Here is a 23,448-nt window from a genome sequence, read left to right on the forward strand (position 1 = left end):
GCGCGGGGTAGGGGCGCGCCGCGCCACCCTGCTGCTTCAGCTATTTTTCTGCTTTTTAAATGTGCACGAACCAAAACCAATTCCAACACAATTCTTGACCCGCAAACGTTTATAACGCCTATCATACATCGTTTGAAAGGTATTTTGACAAGGAATGCAACTAAACACATATCATCAATCAAGCTTGCACTTATGACAAACAAAACCGCATTTAATGTTCCATAATCAATGCATTCAAGTCAATATTGCAATTTAACGATTTGGCAACCAAATTACATGTACAATATGCCGTTTCGAAGGTAATTAAGCATACAACACAACCTAACACTTACAATTAACATCTCATGTCATTTAATGCATCAAGAATCCATTCCTAGTTCGTGAAACCCTAACCAAAAGTCACCAAATTTCATAATCAAGTTTAAGAGGTTTCATTAATCAAACTATACATCATAATGAAGCTAGTAACACTAGAAACACAATTAAAACATGAACTTTTAACATCTAACAACATATGATCATCCAAAATTCAAGAACAACACACCAAAATTCAAGTTCATGCTAGTTACACTAAAACAACGAGATCGAGCATATAAATCATATATTCATGTTAGATTTGAGCCATAGACACTAATTAACACTTTTATAAGTTAAAAACATCAAGAACACAAAATCTAGTGATTTTAGAAAGTTACCCAAAATTGATGAAATCGGTATGGAAACGAAGAGGAGATCACGAGGAGTTCAAATATGCAATTTGTTTGGCAAGAAGACCACTAGCTCGGTTTTGGATGATGAATCTTTGTTCTTGAAGTTGAGAGGAAAAGTTGAAGTATTAAGAAATTGGAAGAGATGAATGAATGGATAGAATGAGAGTTTGACTCTTTGACCTAGTCACAAGTTTCAACATTTGGCAAGATTGGTCCCTCAACTTAAATCGGGTGCGGGAATTACCTAACAAGATAATTCAAACGCATATTAACGAGATGTGTTATAAACATCTAGCGGAACTTAAATAGTTAAACGGAAAAGTTGACGGAAAAAGGCGGGATGTTACATTACCTACACCTTAAAAGAAATTTCGTCCCGAAATTTAAGCAGGCGTAGTAGTCGTTGTTTCTTCCTCGAGATCTTGCGTTTCCGAATTCACGAATAGATGAGGATACTTCCTTTGTATTTGATCTTGTCTTTCCCAAGTAAACTCGGGTCCCCTTTTGGCGTTCCAACGGACTTTAACAATCGGGATTCGGCTTTGTTTCAATGTCTTGACGGAGGTGTCCACAATTTCAACCGGTTCCTCCACGAAATGAAGTTTGTCATCAATGGTAAGCTCCTCGAGAGGAATGACGATATCGGGTTCGGCAAGACACTTTTTCAAGTTGGATACATGGAAAGTAGGATGAACGGAGTTCAATTGAGGCGGAAGATCTAAACGATAAGCAACGGTTCCAATACGCTCCAAGATTTCGAAAGGACCAATATACCGCGGATTTAGCTTCCCGCGTTTCCCAAAACGGATTACACCCTTCCAAGGTGCGACTTTTAACATTACTCGGTCACCGACTTGAAATTCAAGATCGTTGCGTCGTTTGTCGGTATAGCTCTTTTGACGACTTCGGGCCGTCCTGAGCCTATCTCGGATTTGAACGATTTTCTCGGTGGTTTCGTGAATGAGTTCGGGTCCGGTGATTTGCACGTCGCCTACCTCGGCCCAACAAAGAGGTGAACGACATTTGCGGCCATATAGCGCTTCAAAGGGTGCGGCTTTAATACTCGCGTGATAACTATTGTTGTAAGAGAACTCGGCGAGAGGTAAGTGCTTGTCCCAAGCTTTTCCGAAGTCAACCACGCAAGCTCGTAACATGTCCTCTAAGGTTTGAATTGTACGTTCGCTTTGTCCATCGGTTTGAGGATGATATGCGGTGCTCATGTCTAAACGCGTTCCCAACGCTTCTTGCAATGTACGCCAAAATCTAGAAACGAAACGGCCATCTCGGTCGGAGATAATCGATAAAGGTACACCGTGTCGGGCTACGATCTCCTTAATGTAAAGTTGTGCAAGTTTCTCCATTTTGTCCGTTTCTTTCATGGCAAGGAAGTGTGCGGATTTGGTGAGACGGTCAACAATAACCCAAATGGTATCATAACCGCCCGTCGTTTTTGGTAGTTTGGTGATAAAATCCATCGTTATCCCTTCCCACTTCCATTGCGGGATCTCGGGTTGTCGAAGTAGTCCGGACGGTCTTTGGTGTTCGGCTTTGACTTTGGAACATGTCAAACACTTGGAAACATAAGTAGCTACTTCCCTTTTGATATTCGGCCACCAATATAGCTGTTTAAGGTCGTGGTACATCTTATTGGCACCGGGGTGAATCGAGTATCGTGACTTATGGGCTTCATCTAAAATAAGGCTTCGTAGGTCCCCATAACTAGGCACCCAAATTCTTCCGGCGAAATATCGGAGTCCGGTTTCTTTAACTTCGAATCGAGAGGTGAGGACGTTCAAGTGTTCGAGAGAGATGTTTTCATCCTTGAGAGCCTCATCTTGGGCTACCCGAATTTGGCTATTAAGGTTGGTGTGAATGGTGATGTTTAAAGCTCGGACACGGAGAGGCACCACTCTTTCTTTTCGACTTAAGGCATCGGCTACTACATTTGCCTTCCCGGGATGGTAACGAAGCTCGCAATCGTAATCGTTCAAAGTTTCAATCCAACGTCGTTGTCTCATGTTTAGTTGCTTTTGATCGAAAATGTGTTGGAGACTTTTGTGGTCGGTAAAGATAGTACTCTTGGTTCCATAAAGATAGTGTCTCCACATTTTAAGTGCAAAGACAACGGCTCCGAGTTCGAGATCATGTGTCGTATAGTTTCGTTCATGAATTTTAAGTTGTCGAGAAGCATAAGCAATGACTTTCGTTCGTTGCATCAATACACACCCAAAACCATGTTTTGAGGCATCGCAATATACAACAAAGTCATCATTGCCTTCGGGAAGTGACAAGATAGGAGCGGTGGTTAGCTTCGTTTTCAAGATTTGGAATGCGGATTCATGTTCGGTCGCCCAAATGAATTTCTTTCCCTTGTGAGTCAAGGCGGTTAGAGGACGTGCAACCAAAGAGAAATTTTCGATGAACCTACGATAGTACCCGGCGAGACCCAAAAATTGACGAATGTGAGTAGGAGTAGTAGGAGTCTCCCATTTGCTAATGGCTTCGATTTTCGATGGATCGACTTTAATACCTTGGTCACTTACAACATGACCAAGAAATTGAACTTCCTTTAACCAAAATTCACACTTGGAGAATTTGGCATAGAGTTGTTCTTGTCTTAAAAGTTCAAGCACAAGTCGGAGATGTTGTTCGTGCTCTTCTTCATTTTTAGAATAGATCAATATGTCATCGATGAACACAATAACGAATTTATCGAGATACGGTTTGCACACGCGGTTCATAAGATCCATGAACACCGCCGGTGCGTTAGTGAGACCAAATGGCATGACAAGGAATTCATAACTACCATAACGAGTTCGGAAAGCGGTTTTGGAGACATCTTCCCCCTTAACCCTCAATTGATGATAACCCGAGCGGAGATCGATTTTCGAATATACACAAGACCCTTGTAGTTGATCAAAGAGGTCATCGATGCGAGGAAGAGGATATCGGTTCTTAACCGTCAATTTATTTAGTTCGCGATAATCAATGCACATTCGTAGGGATCCGTCTTTCTTTTTAACAAACAAAATCGGAGCGCCCCAAGGTGAATGGCTAGGTTGGATAAAACCACGATCAAGTAGTTCTTGGATTTGACTTTGCAATTCTTGCATTTCAGATGGAGCGAGTCTATATGGTGCACGTGCTACGGGTGCGGCTCCTGGAATAAGATCGATTTGGAATTCAACCGGTCGATGAGGCGGAAGACCCGGCAATTCGTCGGGAAATACATCGGAATAGTCACTAACAATTGGCACATCATCGATGTGCTTCTCATCGGACTCGACTTTCTTAACGTGGGCAAGGATCGCAAAACAACCCTTACGGAGTAGTTTTCTAACTTTAAGGCACGAAACGAGGTTGAGTCTGGTGCAACTCTTATCGCCATAAACAATCAAAGGTTCACCATTCTCGATAGGAATTCGGATTGCGTTAAGATCACAAAGAATGTGAGATTTCGTTTTGACTAACCAATTCATACCGATTATTACATCAAAGCTTCCTAGTTCCATGGGTATCAAGTCAATTTCAAATTTCCTACCCAAAATGTTTAACGTACACCCCCGGTAATATGTGTCGGCACTTAATAGTTTTCCGTTAGCCACTTCAATGGTATAAGTGGTATCTAATGGAAGAGGTGGAGTGCTGAAATAATGAGTCAAAGTCTTGGATACAAAGCATTTATCGGCACCCGAATCGAATAAGCAAGAGACATAAGAATTGTTGAGAAGAAACGTACCCGTGACTAGTTCAGTGTCATCCCGGGCTTCCTCGGTGTTGATGTTGAAAGCTCGGCCGCGCGTATTGGTGTTATCTTTCCTTTTCGGGCATGCATTTCTATAATGACCCGTTTGGCCACATTCGTAACAAGTGCCCGTCTTTGGTGCATTGGGCCACTTTCGAGCGACGGGAGTGGCACTTTTACAATCGTTGGCCTTATGACCAACTCCTTGGCACCGGTGGCAAATTATCTTACTACATTCGCCAAAGTGATGTTTGTTGCATTTGTTGCAAAGAGGTAGGTTCCCGGCATAACCTTTCTTGCCGTCGGAGGTGTAAGGCTTCTTAGCAAAGTTGTTGTTGCTTGATTGGGAGGGTTCCCACTTTCTTTTGTTGCCGCTCGATTTATCCTCGGCCTTAGGTGCCGGAACTACGATTTCGTCAACCGTTTCGATTAGTTGGCGAGCCATGTTCATAGCGGCTTGATGAGTAGTGGGTTTGGATGACATCACCCCTTGTTTGATGCTTTTTGGAAGACCGAGCATGTAGAGCTCAATCCTTTGAGATTCGGGGTTAACAAGATTAGGACACATCAAGGATAGTTCGGCGAAGCGTTGATTATAAGCTTTAAGGTCGTTTCCGACCGCTTTCAAAGCTCTTAGTTCTTCCTCAAGCTTTCGGGTTTCTTCGCGCGGAAAATATTCAACAATCATCTTTTCCTTTAGGTCGGCCCAAGAGAGGGCATGAGCTTCATCGGTACCCACCGATTGAACATAGGTGTTCCACCATGTTAGAGCAATTCCGGAGAAAGTGTGAGTGGAGTATTTGACCTTGTCTTGGTCCCGACAACCGCTTATGCTAAAGACGGCTTCCGTTTGCTCAAACCATCGGGTGAGCACGACCGGTCCCCCGGTTCCATCAAAAGTGTGAGGTTTGCACCCCATGAAAGCTTTATAGGAGCATCCCTCGTTTGAGTTTCCGGCTCCATTGTTGTTGTTGTTGTTGTTGTGGTTGTTATTGTTGTTGTTATTATTGTTGTTGGATGAGTGACCGGCCATGGCCGCATCTACGGCGGTAGCTATCATCCGTTCGAGAGCTTGTTCGGGAGTTTCATTGCGGCGTACACGACGAGGAGCCATTGTTCCTTCAAGACACAAGAATATCATTGATTAGTATTCTCAATAATACTAACCGTGATATAGAATAAAGATAAAGAGAAGTTTTTTTTTTTTTTTTTTTTTTTTTTTTTTTTTTTTTTTTTCGACTCGCCTTAAATTCTTTATGCCATAATGTCGGAACGTCCATATGAGTCACCGTAATATAATCCCGGAAATTATATTACCCTGATTCATATGTGCATTCGACATCATTTCATATAGTCAAGGTGGCGTGTCAATCAAATTAAACAACGTGAGATTAAGATGAACTAAGAGTAGATGTGAGTAGAAGCGTTCGAGTATAAATGCACAAGTAGTCAAGTAATTCCTACTTCAAGTTTATATGCCGGTTGTAGTCTAGACTCACCAATGTACCCTATGACTCGGGGTTGACACTAATGAACTCTAAATCCCTACAACCAACGCTCTGATACCATCTGTAGCGACCCGACCAAATCATGTTTGACGGCGCCGTCTACTTAGGTCCCGTTACGTGGTCATAAGTCTTTAAGACAAAGTTTGACCAAAATATGTCGCCTTCATTTCAAAATAAAGATTTGTTCCCAAAGTTTACAAGAATTGTTCAACCAATAGTTAAGTTACAACGTTATAATACGAATGAAATCTAGGCGACACGGTTTAAAGTAAAGTCAAAAGACGCTCCATGAAATGCACATATACTCGACATCCAATGCAAGTATCAAATAATGAGCGGAAGCATGTATCATGTATCGTTCAAGGACCTGAGAAAAACATAGAAATCTGTCAACGAAAACGTTGGTGAAATCATAGGTTTAAGTAAGTAAGTACAAGTGAACCACAAGATTTGCATCAATGAAATAATAGTAATACATTCCAAAAGTTTGTTTCACGAGCACCCAATTATCAATGCTTAACGTTTCCTTCCATTGAACCCCATCACTTAGTGCTAGAACATACACTGTTTCTCGAAAATATATTTCATTCGTAAACGGTAGCGAACCGTTTGAATGAGGGTTTGTCAAACCCATATGGATCCATACAACATAAGTTCTCGCTTACACCCGGCAAGTGTAACTAATGATAATCGAATTGAGGATTTTGTTCTAAACTCGTATGTAGAATGTTTGTTTTCCTGTACTTGTGTTCACTTAGTTCAAAAGAATCGTTTATGTTTTCTCATCCCAAATATAAGTTCAAAAAGAGTAAAAGTGGGACTATGATCTCACCTTGAGTGCACGAGTAGTAAAGTACTTCGACAAGTAAACGTGTGCAAAGAACAATGCTAGTCTTGACCTAAACAATAGGTTGTATCAATAACGGTAAACACGATAGGTCAAAGATGTTCAATTTGTCCTATGGCTCGTTACGACTCGATTATTTAGCATGTGAAATCAAATTGCCAAGTTTCATGCAAGATACAAGTATATAAATAAGTTAGGAAGGTTGCATAATCATTTGGTTAAGTTTGACAAAAAGTCAAACTTTGGTCGGTCAAAGTCAACGAAAGTCAACACGTTCGGGTCGGGTTCCGAACTATTTTTCTAATCTTAGAAATCATATATGAGCATGTTGGCCAAGTTACATGTTAATCGGAGGTGCGTAGCATGCCAAACATTATTCAAAAATTGACCAAGTTGGACAGAATCTGTCCAGGCCATTCGGCGCGCCGCGCGGGGTAGGGGCGCGCCGCGCCACCCTGCTGCTTCAGCTATTTTTCTGCTTTTTAAATGTGCACGAACCAAAACCAATTCCAACACAATTCTTGACCCGCAAACGTTTATAACGCCTATCATACATCGTTTGAAAGGTATTTTGACAAGGAATGCAACTAAACACATATCATCAATCAAGCTTGCACTTATGACAAACAAAACCGCATTTAATGTTCCATAATCAATGCATTCAAGTCAATATTGCAATTTAACGATTTGGCAACCAAATTACATGTACAATATGCCGTTTCGAAGGTAATTAAGCATACAACACAACCTAACACTTACAATTAACATCTCATGTCATTTAATGCATCAAGAATCCATTCCTAGTTCGTGAAACCCTAACCAAAAGTCACCAAATTTCATAATCAAGTTTAAGAGGTTTCATTAATCAAACTATACATCATAATGAAGCTAGTAACACTAGAAACACAATTAAAACATGAACTTTTAACATCTAACAACATATGATCATCCAAAATTCAAGAACAACACACCAAAATTCAAGTTCATGCTAGTTACACTAAAACAACGAGATCGAGCATATAAATCATATATTCATGTTAGATTTGAGCCATAGACACTAATTAACACTTTTATAAGTTAAAAACATCAAGAACACAAAATCTAGTGATTTTAGAAAGTTACCCAAAATTGATGAAATCGGTATGGAAACGAAGAGGAGATCACGAGGAGTTCAAATATGCAATTTGTTTGGCAAGAAGACCACTAGCTCGGTTTTGGATGATGAATCTTTGTTCTTGAAGTTGAGAGGAAAAGTTGAAGTATTAAGAAATTGGAAGAGATGAATGAATGGATAGAATGAGAGTTTGACTCTTTGACCTAGTCACAAGTTTCAACATTTGGCAAGATTGGTCCCTCAACTTAAATCGGGTGCGGGAATTACCTAACAAGATAATTCAAACGCATATTAACGAGATGTGTTATAAACATCTAGCGGAACTTAAATAGTTAAACGGAAAAGTTGACGGAAAAAGGCGGGATGTTACATTTAAGGGGGCTATGATCGAGGAGTACTGCCCCAGAACAGAGATTCAGAAAATGGAAGCTAAGTTTTGGGAGTTGAAGGTTGTGGGAACCGATCTTGACGGTTATAACCGAAGGTACTTTGAACTAGCTTTGATGTGTCCCACGATGGTTGCCCCGGAATTTAAGCGAATGGAACGGTATTTGTGGGGACTTCCCAAGTCCATCCAGGGAAATGTCACCTCTTCGAAACCAGCTGATGTCCCCTAAGCTATGCGCATGGCGCACACCCTGATGAACCAAATTACCAGCAAAGAACCAGAAAAGGAAAAATCAGAATCGGGAGCTAGTAATGAGAAACGTAAGTGGGACAGCAACAAGGGAAGGGTCTTTGATCAAAACCCAGCTAAGAGGCATGAAAGTTTCAAGGGGAACAACGACGGGAGGAACCCCAACTCAAACCCTAGCTCAAACCCTAACTACAAGGGTAGTCTCCCGTAGTGTAAGAGATGCTACAAGCATCATACCGAGTACTGCAACGTGGTCTGTGAAGAGTGTAAAAGGACTGGGCATATTGGCAAAGAATGCAAGATCACCACCCCAACTGTGAAGACAAACCCTACTGGACCAAGGAAGTGCTATGAGTGTGGACAACAGGGTCACTTCAGGAATGAATGTCCCAACAAGAGAAAGGTCGGCGGGCCAGCGCGTGGAAGAGCTTTCAACGTAAACGCAAGGGATGCCCATGTGAACCCCGACTTGGTTACAAGTATATTCACAATCAACAATCTATTAGCTTCTGTCCTATTTGATACTGGTGCCAATAGGAGTTATGTATGTAGACACTTTTGCTCTAAGATAAATTGGTCGTTAGTTCCTTTAAAGGGGAGTATGCTTGTTGAGGTAGCTAATGGAAAACTTGAGAAAGTTGACCAAATTAGCCGAGGAGGTATTATCAACATAGCTGGTGTGGATTTCGAGATTGACTTGATACCCATCAAATTGGGAAGTTTTGATGTGATTGTCGGTATGGACTTGTTGACCAAGGTAAGGGCCGACATTATCTGTGGAGATAAAGCTATTCGTATACCACATGGAGATGGTGAGCCACTGATTATTTACGGAGAGAGATGTAACTCGAAGCTGAACCTCATTAGTTGCATGAAGGCAAAAAAAATCATGAAGAAAGGACGTCTTGTTGTTTTAGCACATGTGAAAACATTAGAAACTGAGGAGAAAAGCGTAGATGATGTACGAATTGTGAACGAGTTTCCCGATGTCTTTCCGGAAGAATTGCCTGGATGGATTACTGCCAATGAGGGCAGTGGAGTTTCAGATCGATTTAGTGCTAGGAGCTGCACCTGTAGCTCGCGCACCTTATCGACTCGCACCTTCCAAAATGCAGGAGTTGCAGAGCCAACTACAAGAACTTCTAGACCGTGGATTTATCCAACCAAGTTCTTCACCTTGGGGCGCACCTGTTTTGTTTGTGAAGAAGAAGGACGGATCCTTTCGCATGTGTATCGACTACCGCGAACTCAAAAAATTGACGATCAAGAATCGGTATCCCCTTCCCTGAATTGACGATCTTTTTGATCAGCTGCAAGGCTCAAGCGTTTACTCTAAGATCAATTTGCGATCCGATTATCACCAGTTGAGGGTGAAGGAGAGTGATGTGATGAAAACTGCATTCAGAACCCGTTATGGTCATTATGAGTTTCTCGTGATGCCATTCGGTTTAACCAACGCACCTACTGTGTTTATCGATCTCATGAATCGTGTATGCAAGCCATACCTGGATATGTTCGTTATCGTCTTCATAGATGATATCCTCATCTACTCCAAAAGCGAAGAAAAACATGAGCAGCATCTTCGACTAGTGCTTGAACTCTTGAGACAAGAGCAACTTTATGCCAAATTCTCCAAGTGTGAGTTTTGGTTGAAGGAAGTCCAATTCCTGGGTCATATTGTGAGCGATCAAGGTATCAAAGTTGATCCCACAAAGATCGAAGCTATCAGCAAGTGGGAAACCCCCACTACTCCGACTCATATACGCCAATTTTTAGGTCTCGCCGGTTACTACTGAAGATTTATTGAAGGATTCTCTCTGATTGCGCGTCCTTTGACCGCGCTAACTCACAAAGGGAGGAAGTTCGTTTGGGAAACCGAACACGAATCAGCATTTCAAACCTTGAAGCAGAAGTTAACCATCGCACCTATCTTATCACTTCCTGAAGGCAGTGACTGAAAGGACCCGTTCATATACATTATAAACGATTCACAATAGTTGATATCATCGCGAGGTACTTGACCTCTATATGATACATTTACAAACATTGCATTCGTTTTTAAAAAGACAAACTTTCATTACATCGAAAGTTGACGGCATGCATACCATTTCATAATATATCAAACTATAATTGACTTAATAATAATCTTGATGAACTCAACTACTCGAATGCAACGTCTTTTGAAATATGTCATTAAGGACTCCAAGTAATATCTCTAAAATGAGCAAATGCACAGCGGAAGATTTCTTTCATACCTGAGAATAAACATGCTTTAAAGTGTCAACCAAAAGGTTGGTGAGTTCATTAGTTTATCATAAATAATCATTTCATCATTTTAATAGACCACAAGATTTCATATTTTCATTTCTCATAAATATACGTCCTATGCATAGAGACAAAAATCATTCATATGGATTGAACACCTGGTAACCGACATTAACAAGATGCATATAAGAATATTCCCTATCATTTCGGGAAATCCTTCGGACATGATAAAAACAACATCGAAGTACTAAAGCATCCGGTACTTTGGATGGGGTTCGTTAGGCCCAATAGATCTATTTTTAGGATTCGCATCAATTAGTAGATTGGTTTACTAATTCTTAGGTTACCAAGCAAAAAGGGCATATTCGGCTTCTATCATTCAACCATATAATGTAGTTTCGATTACTTGTGTCTATTTCGTAAAACATTTATAAAAATTTCGCATGTATTCTCAGCCCAAAATATAAAGGGTAAAAAAGGCAAATGAAACTCATCATTCTGTATTTTGTAGTAAAAATACAGACGACGACATTGAACAAGTATAGGGTTGGCTTCGGATTCACGAACCTATATTAGTTGCATTTATATTAAAACATATAATAGAATCTTCAAATTTCATTTATTAATTATATAATTTTTATGTGTTTGTAGTTATATAAATTTCTATACTAAATTTTATTTATTACATATACTTTAGTTATATGTATTATATCTTAAGTTATATGTTATATATATCTATGCTGTATATACATTTAAAATACTCAATATTTACTCATTCAGTCATATTAATATATTTATATATATAATATATGTTTAGTATTATATAAAAAAATCGATAGTTTGTTATATGTAAGTATTTATATAAATAATGTTCATAATAATAATACTAACCCTAACTGAGATTTAAATAACTTTAGTAAAAATGTTAATTTTTGATATAAGGGTAGTTTTAATAAAAATAGTAATAATAGTAGTAATACTAATACTTATATTAATATTAATAAAAATAATAATAATAATAATAATAATAATAATAATAATAATAATAATAATAATAATAATAATAATAATAATAATAATAATAATAATAATAATAATAATAATAATAATAGTAGTAGATGTAAAATAAGAATGTATACCCTCAAAGCTTTTCTAAAAGAATGCCCCAGACGAGGCTTGAACCTCCGACCTCTTGTTAACCAGACAACACCCAAGACCACTCCTTCATGTCCTCTTTTCTATTTTTTTGTAAATATTCAGATTCTAATTTTATTTACCCTTTATTTTTGTATTCATCATCATTATTCTAACTTTATCATCAAACCCATTTCATTTCACCATATTCATGATCATCATAATTGTGATTCATCATAATCCTCATTCTTAATCTATTTATTATTATAAACATACTCGTTTTATATTTATCATACTTCGAATTTATTCTCTTCACCATTTCGTTTATCATCTCAGCAACAACCTATTTTATCATCAATGTCTAACCCGCTTCATCATCATCTATTATCATCAATATGTTTTCATGAGTTACCATCATCATTTTATCATTATCAATAATCACATATCATAATCCTAATCACGCCTTATCATCATAGTTTTTTCCTAGCCTATCTCATAATCACCATCCCATTTAACCATCATCATCTAACAGACAGGTTACCAGTGAGTTTGAAGTATGTAACAATATCGATTAGTGGTTTTATGATCCTGGCCCAACAGTAAGTATATGATGGACCTCGGCCCAACTAGCAATCCGATACCCAAAATATGATACGGCCCAAGTTAACAAAATGGGTCTCTAAAGGAATTCGTAAAGTAGCCCGTGGATACAAAATGCATTTAAATTGCATCCAATGTTTTCGGTTATGAGGATTCACCAGGAAATATGTACGAAAATTAGAAGGAGACCAATCTTGGTCCACCAATTTTGTAAGATGGCAAGTGGGGATCACTAACACAAATAAAAATTCGATGAAGATGTATAAGGTTATTCGAACGTGACTAGATAACAACTACTCAACAACTTTAACAAGTAGGGTTATATTAATTATAATTTGTTGGCCACTACTGCAAGTTCCTTCAACTTAATAAAGTCCAAAGATGAAACAAGATTATAATGCGAAGAGAAAGAAAAGAAGTATAGGTACCAAGTACCGTTGGTTTCATCTGCTCAGCCACGAGAAGAAGAAAAAAATAGCGACAACAACAAAGGGTCTGTTTTGGCTCGATTCCGGACAGAAAAGGGAACATAGCTTGTAACAAGAAGTGTTTTAAACAGAATACATCAATCAGTAGCAGTAACCAAAAGGGTTCATTGATGGCTTTATCGAACAAGAACGGGAAAAAAAATATAGTATCAACACAGCAATTTTTGTTGGGTGTCGTCTTGAAGGAAGAATAAACAGAAGTGAAGTTGTTGTAGCATAGTAGAGTTTTGTTGGGTTTGGACACGATCGTGAAACCCAAAAAGAATGAGCAACCGTGGTGGTTCTTTGAACGAGAGTAGAGAGTGACAAGGGTGGTGTGATGGTTGTTTTGGTGGTGGTTTATATGTATGGGGTGGTTTGGTTTCATCGAATAGTGGCAAACAAATAAGAGTTGTGACGGGTTTGGATCAATTCTTTGATGAAGATAATTGAAGGTGGTAAGGGTGTTCATGGTTTGGTTATGGTAGTTAGGATAGTTTTGTGGAGATTTTATCGATTAATAGGGTCGACGGGTTTTAAGGTGAAGGTCCCGGGGGTTTCTTGGCTTGGTTCAAACATCAAGATAAACGTAGCAGTATATATAAATAATCGATGAGGGTGGGTTTATGTGACGATCGCTCCAAATCCATATGGACGAACACGTCATTCATTGATTTCATTGCGAGGTATTTGACCTCTATATGATACGTTTTGTTAACATTGCATTCTTTTGAAAAGGCACACCATAAATGAATATTTAAATCAAAGGTTTTCGACATATGATGATTTCTACATATAGACAATCACCATAAATAATAGTTTACAACAGTATTTTCGTTGACAATGCAGTCAAAATAAGATACATGGTGATGATTTGGTGAATGCAACATTTCCTTGAAAAATATGTCATGTAAGACTCCATGCACATAGCTTGTCTAACATCTAAGCAAACAGCGAAAGACTTCTAGGGAACCTGAGAATAAACATGCTAACAAGTGTCAACACAAAGGTTGGTGAGTTCATAGTTTTAATGTTTTGCATAATCTGTACATAAAGGTGGATCACAAGATTTCAGTTGTTTCATCCAGAAACGTTTATCAATAGATTATATAAAAGTGGATCACAAGATTTCAGTTGTTTCATCCAGAAACGTTTATCAATAGATTCTACATAACAGAGCACCCTGGTAACTAAACTTTAACGTTATAATAATAAATACCCCATTCGTTTTAATACACACAAACCAACGTGTCCTAAACTCAAATAACATACGTCCGTTAAAAGGCTAGCGCTCTAGCTCGGACGGGGATGTCAAGCCATATGGATCCATATACAATTATTCGCGCCCACCAGTCCATATCCTATGTACTGGCAGCTACTAGTTACCAAAGCTAAGGGATTTTCGGTTTAACTCAGTGTAGAATTTAGTATGTACTTGTATCCATTGTGTTTAAAATAAAGTGCATGTATTATCAGCCCAAAAATATATATTGCAAAAGCAATTAAAAAGGGAGCAAATGAAACTCACACATATAAGTATTGTAAATCAGTTAATAAAGCATTTGCATGTATTCTCAGCCCAAAAACGTAAAGAGTAAAAAGGGAGCATATGAAACTCACGCATATAAATCTAGTATTTTCAGCATTTATAAACAGTCGCATGTATTCTCAGCCCAAAAATATATTGAGTAAAAGGGATCATATGAAACTCACCTTAGCAGCATATAAAGTCGTTCACCAAAATGTGATCGAAACTCAGAATATCAAATAACTGTAGTCCTCAACGTATTAATATTGTGATTCAATATTGCAGGAAAGTATGTAGAAGCAACGAAGATGATAAACAATAGGTTTGATTCACAAATATACCCCCGAACATTACCCATAACCTCCTTGGCAATAACCCATAATTTCCTTAGCTTTATCCCGCTCGAAAACCATTTTTGAAATCGTTTGGACATAACCTCGTCGTAGTATTTGATGTATAATACTAATAATAATAATAATAATAATAATAATAATAAGATTAATAATAATAATAACCTTAATAATAATAATATTAATAATAATAACCTTAATAATAATAATATTAATAATAATAATAATAATAATAATAATAATAATAATAATAATAATAATAATATAAATATATATATCAGAGAGAAAGAAAGAAATAATTATGAAAGTGTAAAGATTCGGGCAGAACTCGTGGCCTTTTATAGACTTGGCCAGATTTTTGCCTCCATGCGATCGCATGGATTTCTAGGCTTGTGGCCATGCGATCGCATGGCCTCAGATTCCAGCTCACATATGATTTTGTCCTAACTCTTGTCGACATAATTTAATATTAATATATAATATATAATTTAAATAATTAATTATATATTATATTAAATTCAAGTGCATAGTTTATTTGTAATTTTTGTTCTGATAAGTCGTAAATCATCACTCGACTTATGTCCCGGTTCTGGTTTTTCAAATTTCCTTTCGTACGCTGAGAAAACTTGCATTTTACGTTTCGTGACACGTACCTTTGTTAAAATATAGTCTTAAATCATCCATAAACTATACCACTCGAGGTATAACTTATACATTTGAGTGTTTTGGTCATTTACTTCTATAAATCATCGTCTCGCTATTTGTTAATATATATATATATATATATATATATATATATATATATTTTCATTTTGAAATAGTGTTTACTGTAGCAAAGTTACTGTAGCAAATAGTGTTTTGGTGTTTTGGTGTAGCAAATAGCAAATAGCAAACTTATATATTTGAGTGTTTTGGTCATTTACTTCTATATATTTTCATTTTGAAATAGTGTTTTACTGTAGCAATTCACTGTAGCAAAGTCAATTTCAATGTAGTAAATAGTGATTTTTGAAAACACTGTAGCATTTTGGGTATTGTAGCAATTTGAAAATACTGTAGCAAATTAGTGTTTTACTAGTTCATCTTAAACGCTTTAGTTAACTTATCTAAATATCAATCGAATCAATAAACAAATGTTACTATCGTTTACTAAATAACTTGAAATTATATATATATGTATATATCTACATATAATTGTTCGCGAATCATTAAAAACAACCGAAGGGTATTTAAATATATAAAAGTAGTTCAAAAATTTTGAGATTCAGTTTTAAAGACTTTGCTTATCGTGTCGGAAATGTTAATCATACAAAGATTAAGTTTAAATTTGGTCAGAAATTTTCGGGTCATCACAGTTTATACCTTGACTTAAATAGAAACGGAATATTGCAGGATGGTGAACAAGGTGGTGGTGCTTTGGTGGTCGACGTTGGTGATGTGGGTTTCATCAAAGACGATGGTGATTATGGGTTTTTGTAACCGAAAAAAATAATAGAAACAAGGTTGTAGCGGTTATGGTCATGGTTCGGATTGTTGAGATGATGAAAGTGGTGGCGTGTGTGGTGATTGTATGGATGACGAGTGGGTAAAGTGAAGATGGTGAAATAGATTTCACAAAGCAAATTTAAAACAAGCAGGAAGGTGGTGATTCAAGTTTGATAGCGGAATCCGGTTAGGATGTTGGTTCCTTGTTAGTGAAGCTTGAGTAGTAGACTTGATGAGAGTAAATGGGTGATGATTAATCATTCAATCAAACGGATATAAATATAAATATATCTATATGCCATATAGGATCAAACAAACATCACACTAACACAATTAAATAATATATAATTAATAATAAAAATAATATTCTTTTAGTACAATAATCTAAACATGTGAAGATATGAAACAATAATGAGAATAGTGTAGCAGCCGTAAGTTTGTACTTTTATGAATTCATGGTTGTTTATATGTTGTCCCTTGCTAAACAGTTAATACATAAAAGTTGTGATGACCCGGGAATTTCCGACCAAATTTAAACTTAATCTTTATATGATTTCGATACGATAAGTAAAGTTTGTAATGTTGAGTCTAGAAAACATTGGAACGATGTTCATATATTCAATTGACCTTCGACTGCTCTCGACGATTCACGAACAATTAATTGTAAATAGATATGTGTGTATGTATATATAAATAATAATTTGAAATATAATTTGATGTATTATATGTTGTTGTTATTAAAAATTAATAAAATAAAAATAGGGTATTATAATAATTATTATTTAAAATATATCTATATATATAAATAAAGTATGTTGAAAATAAATATTTAATGATTGTAATACTCGTTTAATGTCCCGATTGATATTAAGCAAGTTTAATTCAAACTTATATGATTTTAAAATAAACGGTGATCCGAAAATGAGTTATATAAGTTATGGTCTTATTAAAAGTATATTTAGGATCTAATTATTTAATTTTAACACTTTTTATATTTTACTCATAAATGAGAGGGACAGTTGATGTACTTTTTATTTATTAAATTAATGACTAAATTTTATACCATAATGACCTAAATAAATAAAGATAATTAATACAAAAGTTTGAGATTTTTTCCGAAGACTTTCATCCGCCACTGATTAGCAACAGAGGATGGAATCTCACCCGTGATAAAAACTGTCTACATATAATATGAAATTATGGTTATATTTTTTTCTTTAGAACACGTTTCTTTTATTTATTTTTTTATATTATAATTATTATTACTTTATTCTTAATAATATATCATATCATACTACTAACAAGGTTGGTTATATGTCACTACCCAAATTTGCTTTTGTGTCTACCATACATCTATTATTGACAAGCTAAATTCAACAAATGAGCTGTAAAGGGTAGTGCAAATGTCAGAGAAGTTGAAATGCTATTTCTTTTCTTTATCCCAATCTCTATACATATGTTAACATACATTTATATATATATGAAGATATACATATTATATGAAAATAATCACCTCTCTCATCTTCTGTATCTAATATATCAAACCCTATAAACCACCATTAACAAACTCACTTTCATTAAACGATCGAACACCCTACAACCACACCACCATCGTGATTCATCCCTAGGAACCTTTTGCAACTTATTCAAAACCCTTACCATTTCTTCTACTAGCGTATAACTCAAACATCACCACTTTTCCTTTCATCCGAATTCTTTGTTTTACTGTTTTAATATTTCAATTCATGGACATTATTAGATTACATATATATATATATATATATATATATATATATATATATATATATATATATATATATATATATACATATAAATACATAGATGATATATATAAACATGAAAACATTAACCTTCCTTCTTTCGAACTACACCTCCACCCCAACCGATGAACCCACAATACCACCCTCACCACCATCACAAACCCACCTTAATCATCTCCTTAAACAATCATAACTGCTATTTGATTTCCGCTGTAATTGTTCCGTTTAACATGCCAAACAAACACCAACATACTACTGCTCGAACAACATACCTGTTGCAACTACAAAACCCCTTTTTACTGCTACTTTCGAACACACAAAGTCTGTGTCTATTGCTCCTGGTTGATACTTTACGACTACTATAACTCAAAGCATTAGGCTACTATTACAATCATCGTTGCAGACTGTCACGAAGCAACTCCAGCTACTGCAGACCGCTTCCTATTTATGGCCATTGGAAATCATTTTCTGTCGAGTAATTTAAAACAAGGAATGGGGTAATATATGCTCACCATTTTAATAGTATGTCAACTTGATATAATAATACATGTTGGGACTAAAAAGAACAATAATGGCCGACAAATAGAGTACCTTTAATATGATGTGGTGTTAGAAAATGATATAATGGGTGATAAAGGATTCGATGATAGTGTGTGTTCTTGGGCCACATATTTGTTCCTTTCCTAGCCGACTACTAGATATTTATATTAAACTCATGCAACTTGCTTTATAAAGAAAAAGAGACAGCAAATTTCTTTATTTGATAATGAGTATGGACTTGGAGATATTGAATTGATGATGACGTAGAGCACAAACGACGAGCTTCATTGTAGTGCCTTATATTTTTTTTTTCTTCTTTCCTTTTCCTTGTCTCTGTCGAACCAGGACCCAAGAACCCAACAATTGATTTATACCATGGCCTGTTACGCTTGATAGTGGGCTAACATTTAGACTCAAGAACTCGGTCATTGGCATTTTAGATGACAAATTATGATGATGATAATGAATGCACATAATAATGATAACATTTTAAGTGATGAAAAGTTGCAACATTATCGAATCTTTGCTTCTATTTTGATTCCCTCCACTTAATTGTAAACGTGATACACAATATATAACTTGGGCTGATTACTATTTCTCACTTGGGCCACGATTGGGCTCCATGATCTGATCCTCAAAATAATGGATCAATGTGTAGTGGGCTTTTGGAATTAGGCTGAGACAGACAACGGAGTAAATATAATGGGGTTATGAGTTACTTCAGAAAAACACTAAACAGATGGGTGGTTAGTAGTGTTTGTGTTTAACCGAGAGGTCTCGGGTTCGAGCCCTGGCGGTGGAAGTTCTTTACATATTTTTTTGAGGTTTATTCTTTAAGGTAGTTTCTATTATTAATATTAATATTATTATTGTTATTATTATTGTCATTAAGTAAGATAAGTATTATTATTATCAACTATTTTTATTATAGGTATTAGTATTATTATATAAGTAGTATTATTAACATTATAGTTATTAATATAAAAATTAGTATTATTTTTATTAGTAAAATCATTATTTTATAATTATTATTATTATTAATATTCATTATTATTAAAAGTATCATTTTATAAAAATTATCATTTTTATTATTATAACTATTATTATTATAGGGTGAAACAACTTTTAATTATTATTATCAATATTATTTTATCAAATAACTATTAGTTATATAAACCAATATTTACTATATATAACATAACTATATTAATATTTTTATTATAAATATTAATAAATGTAATTAATTAATTAGGTTATTAATGAGACACATAATTTAAAATAACAATTAATAATGATACCTAAATTTGTTCGATTACAATGTGTTAATATATATAATTGATATAGGTTCGTGAATCCGAGGCCAACTCTGCATTGTTCAATATAGTCATATGTATTTTTACTACAAAATACATTAGGTGAGTTTCATTAATCCCTTTTTAAATGCTTTTGCAATATACATTTTTGGGACTGAAAATACATGCGTTGCTTTTATAAATGTTTTACGAAATAGACACAAGTAATCGAAACTACATTATATGGTTGAATGATCGAAATCGAATATGCCCCTTTTTATTAAGTCTGGTAATCTAAGAATTAGGGAACAGACACCCTAATTGACGCGAACTCTAAAGATAGATCTATCGGGCCCAACAAGCCCCATCCAAAGTACTGGATGCTTTAGTACTTCGAAATTTATATCATGTCCGAAGGAGGATCCCGGAATGATGGGGATATTCTATTATGCATATTGTGAATGTCGGTTACCAGGTGTTCAATCCATATGAATGATATTTTTGTCTCTATGCATGGGACGTATGTTTATGAGAAATTGAAATATGAAATCTTGTAGTCTATTAAAATTATGAAATGATTATTTATGTTAAACTAATGAACTCACCAATCTTTTGGTTGACACTTTAAAGCATGTTTATTCTCAGGTATGAAAGAAATCTTCCGCTGTGCATTAGCTCATATTAGAGACATTACTTGGAGTCATTCATGGCATATTTCAAAAGACGTTGCATTCGAGTCGTTGAGTTCATCAAGATTATTATTAAGTTAATTATAGTTAGAGGTATTATGAAATAGTATGTTTGCCGTCAACTTTCGATGTAAAGAAAGTTTGTCTTTTCAAAAACGAGTGCAATGATTGTAAATGTATCATATAGAGGTCAAGTACCTCGCGATGTAATCAACTGTTGTGAATCGTTTATAATCGATATGGACTTCGTCCGGATGGATTAGAACGGGTCTTCACAGTTGGTATCAGAGCGGTGGTCTTAGTGAACCAGGTCTTGCATTAGTGTGTCTACCTAATAGTCGTTAGGATGCATTAGTAAGTCTGGACTTCGACCGTGTCTGCATGTCAAAAGTTTTGCTTATCATTTTTGTCGGGAATCATCTGTTTATCATCCTTAGGAAATTACCTGCTTATCATTCTTAGTCTAGACACATCTTACTGCAATGATTGCATGAATAGTGTATAGACAAAATTCGTATCTTAGCGTATCTGCTAATTCATATCTTAACATATCTATTACTGTAGACTTTGCCTGACAACTTCCGTAGATTCCTCCGTAACTTATGGGATTTTAGTATTATATATACATATGCAAATTATGTATTGTAGGGTACTAATCTACATCCTATAATCTATTTCTTATCTAAAATCTTTCATCTGATTGTACGAGATGAATCCCTCAACCAGTTTGAGTCCCTCAGATTTCGATAGCTATTACGATAGTTATTCCGACAGCTATTCCGATATGGATATTCACCTAAGCTCCGAAAGCGATGTCATCAGAATGAATCAACCAATCAGCCATCCCCAATTCATCTGATGGGTTCGTAGTCGACTTAATCAATGGATACGAGAAGAAGACGATCCTTTCCACTAACCGAATTCACCTCTTGGTGAAGAACCTGAAATCCTTACTGGCGAACCTATCCAAAACACCATTTTCAGCCTTATTTCCAGAGTAGCTTGACACGATTATATTCTATTCACAATTCTAAACCTTATTCATCCGCTCGTCCCGACCGAAAATCATTTTGGGATAATGGAAGAAGTTAACAAGCTTCGCACTCGGGTAATCAATTTGGAAAACGTGGTGCAAAATGTACCAGCTTCAACAACACCACCGGCACTAACAGTACTACCAACAACCCAAGTTTCAACATCACATGTCTCAACATCGCAATCTATACCTCGAGCATAATCTTCGTTCTACATTTTGTTCTACATCAATTATCTTCGTTCTTCATAGAGACTATGTAATCTCTAATGTTTTAAAGATTATATATCCTAGTTCTAACGGTAAATCAAATGAGATTAATATCATATTAACTCATTAAATCCACGATTATATCTGAAGAAAATATATATGTATATATGTTTTCATAAAGATTGAAATCAAAAATTCTTTTGTACAAACTGTTAATGGTGAAATATTTTAACGGGTAGGTAATACCCGAGGAAATATTAAGATTTCACATTAATAAGTACACTGTGCATTCTTAGAATTTGATTCAACAGTCATTTACTATCCTACTTACATTTACAGATACACGTATCCATTCACCGTAGGATAACCATTTTCATTCAATTTCATATTTGGATTTTGTCCTATCAGAATCCAACAAGTGGCATAATGAAGAAAACATTGGACAAAATAAAATTTGTTAGAAACAAACGAATTAACTAATTGAAATATTGTAAGAATCCACGCTAACTGTTCCTAGCTAATTGGTTACATTTTATTTATCGCAATTTAATTATCGCATTTAATTTATCGTCATTTAATTTCTGTTATTTATTTTACGCACTTTAAATATCGGGACACGTATACAAGGTTTTGACATATCATATCGACGCATCTATATATATTATTTGGAATCACCATAGACACTCTATATGCAGTAATGATCGAGTTCTCTATAAAGGGTTAAGGTTGATTCTCAAATAATATATATACTTTAAGTTATGATCGAGTCTGAGACATGTACACGGGTCACGATACGTATTAATTAATTCGAATATTATATATTAAGCTATATATGAAATATTGGACTGTCAACTGTGGACTATCAACTGTGGACTACCAACATTGGACAATTAAAATGAATTATAATATTGATTATAACATATGAAACTAAACAATTCTTCAAGTTTGCCACTTGATTTCATCTTAAACCTCATTTGTATCTTGACGATTACAATCTACGTTCAAACCTTTCATGATTCTTGAAAACACCTCAATCGGGAGGATGAACCAACCGCACTTCATCTACGAAAGAAAAGATTAATGCCTATAGTTATGCACCTGAAAAACTCTCGGAACCTGAGCAAACATTTGACACGTATCTGTGCTAATTCCTTTGGCGTTGTTATTACCGAAAATAACTTTTCAATCCCTTTTCCAAATTAGCCAATTTTGTCACAGCTCCAGCAAGTCAACTTCAACTTTTCGTTCGAAACAACCTTATTATCACTTTGATATATATGCGTGCTCTTTTATTGTTACCGGGGAACCTTTCATATTCCATCATATTACAATCAGCGTTTAATCATCTAAAAACACAATTCTCCTGAAACCACCTCGGATTGATAATCGATGACTCAGATATGGTAGCATTAAATGCAGAGGAAACAAAAAAATTATAGATGGTCTAAACGGTAAAAAGTTTGATGATAAAGAAGGGATTGTTAGGAACGCTCGATAGAAAATTTGGTACTGC

This window comes from Rutidosis leptorrhynchoides, chromosome 7, assembly GCF_046630445.1.
Source record: "Rutidosis leptorrhynchoides isolate AG116_Rl617_1_P2 chromosome 7, CSIRO_AGI_Rlap_v1, whole genome shotgun sequence".
Classification (NCBI taxonomy): Eukaryota; Viridiplantae; Streptophyta; class Magnoliopsida; order Asterales; family Asteraceae; genus Rutidosis; species Rutidosis leptorrhynchoides.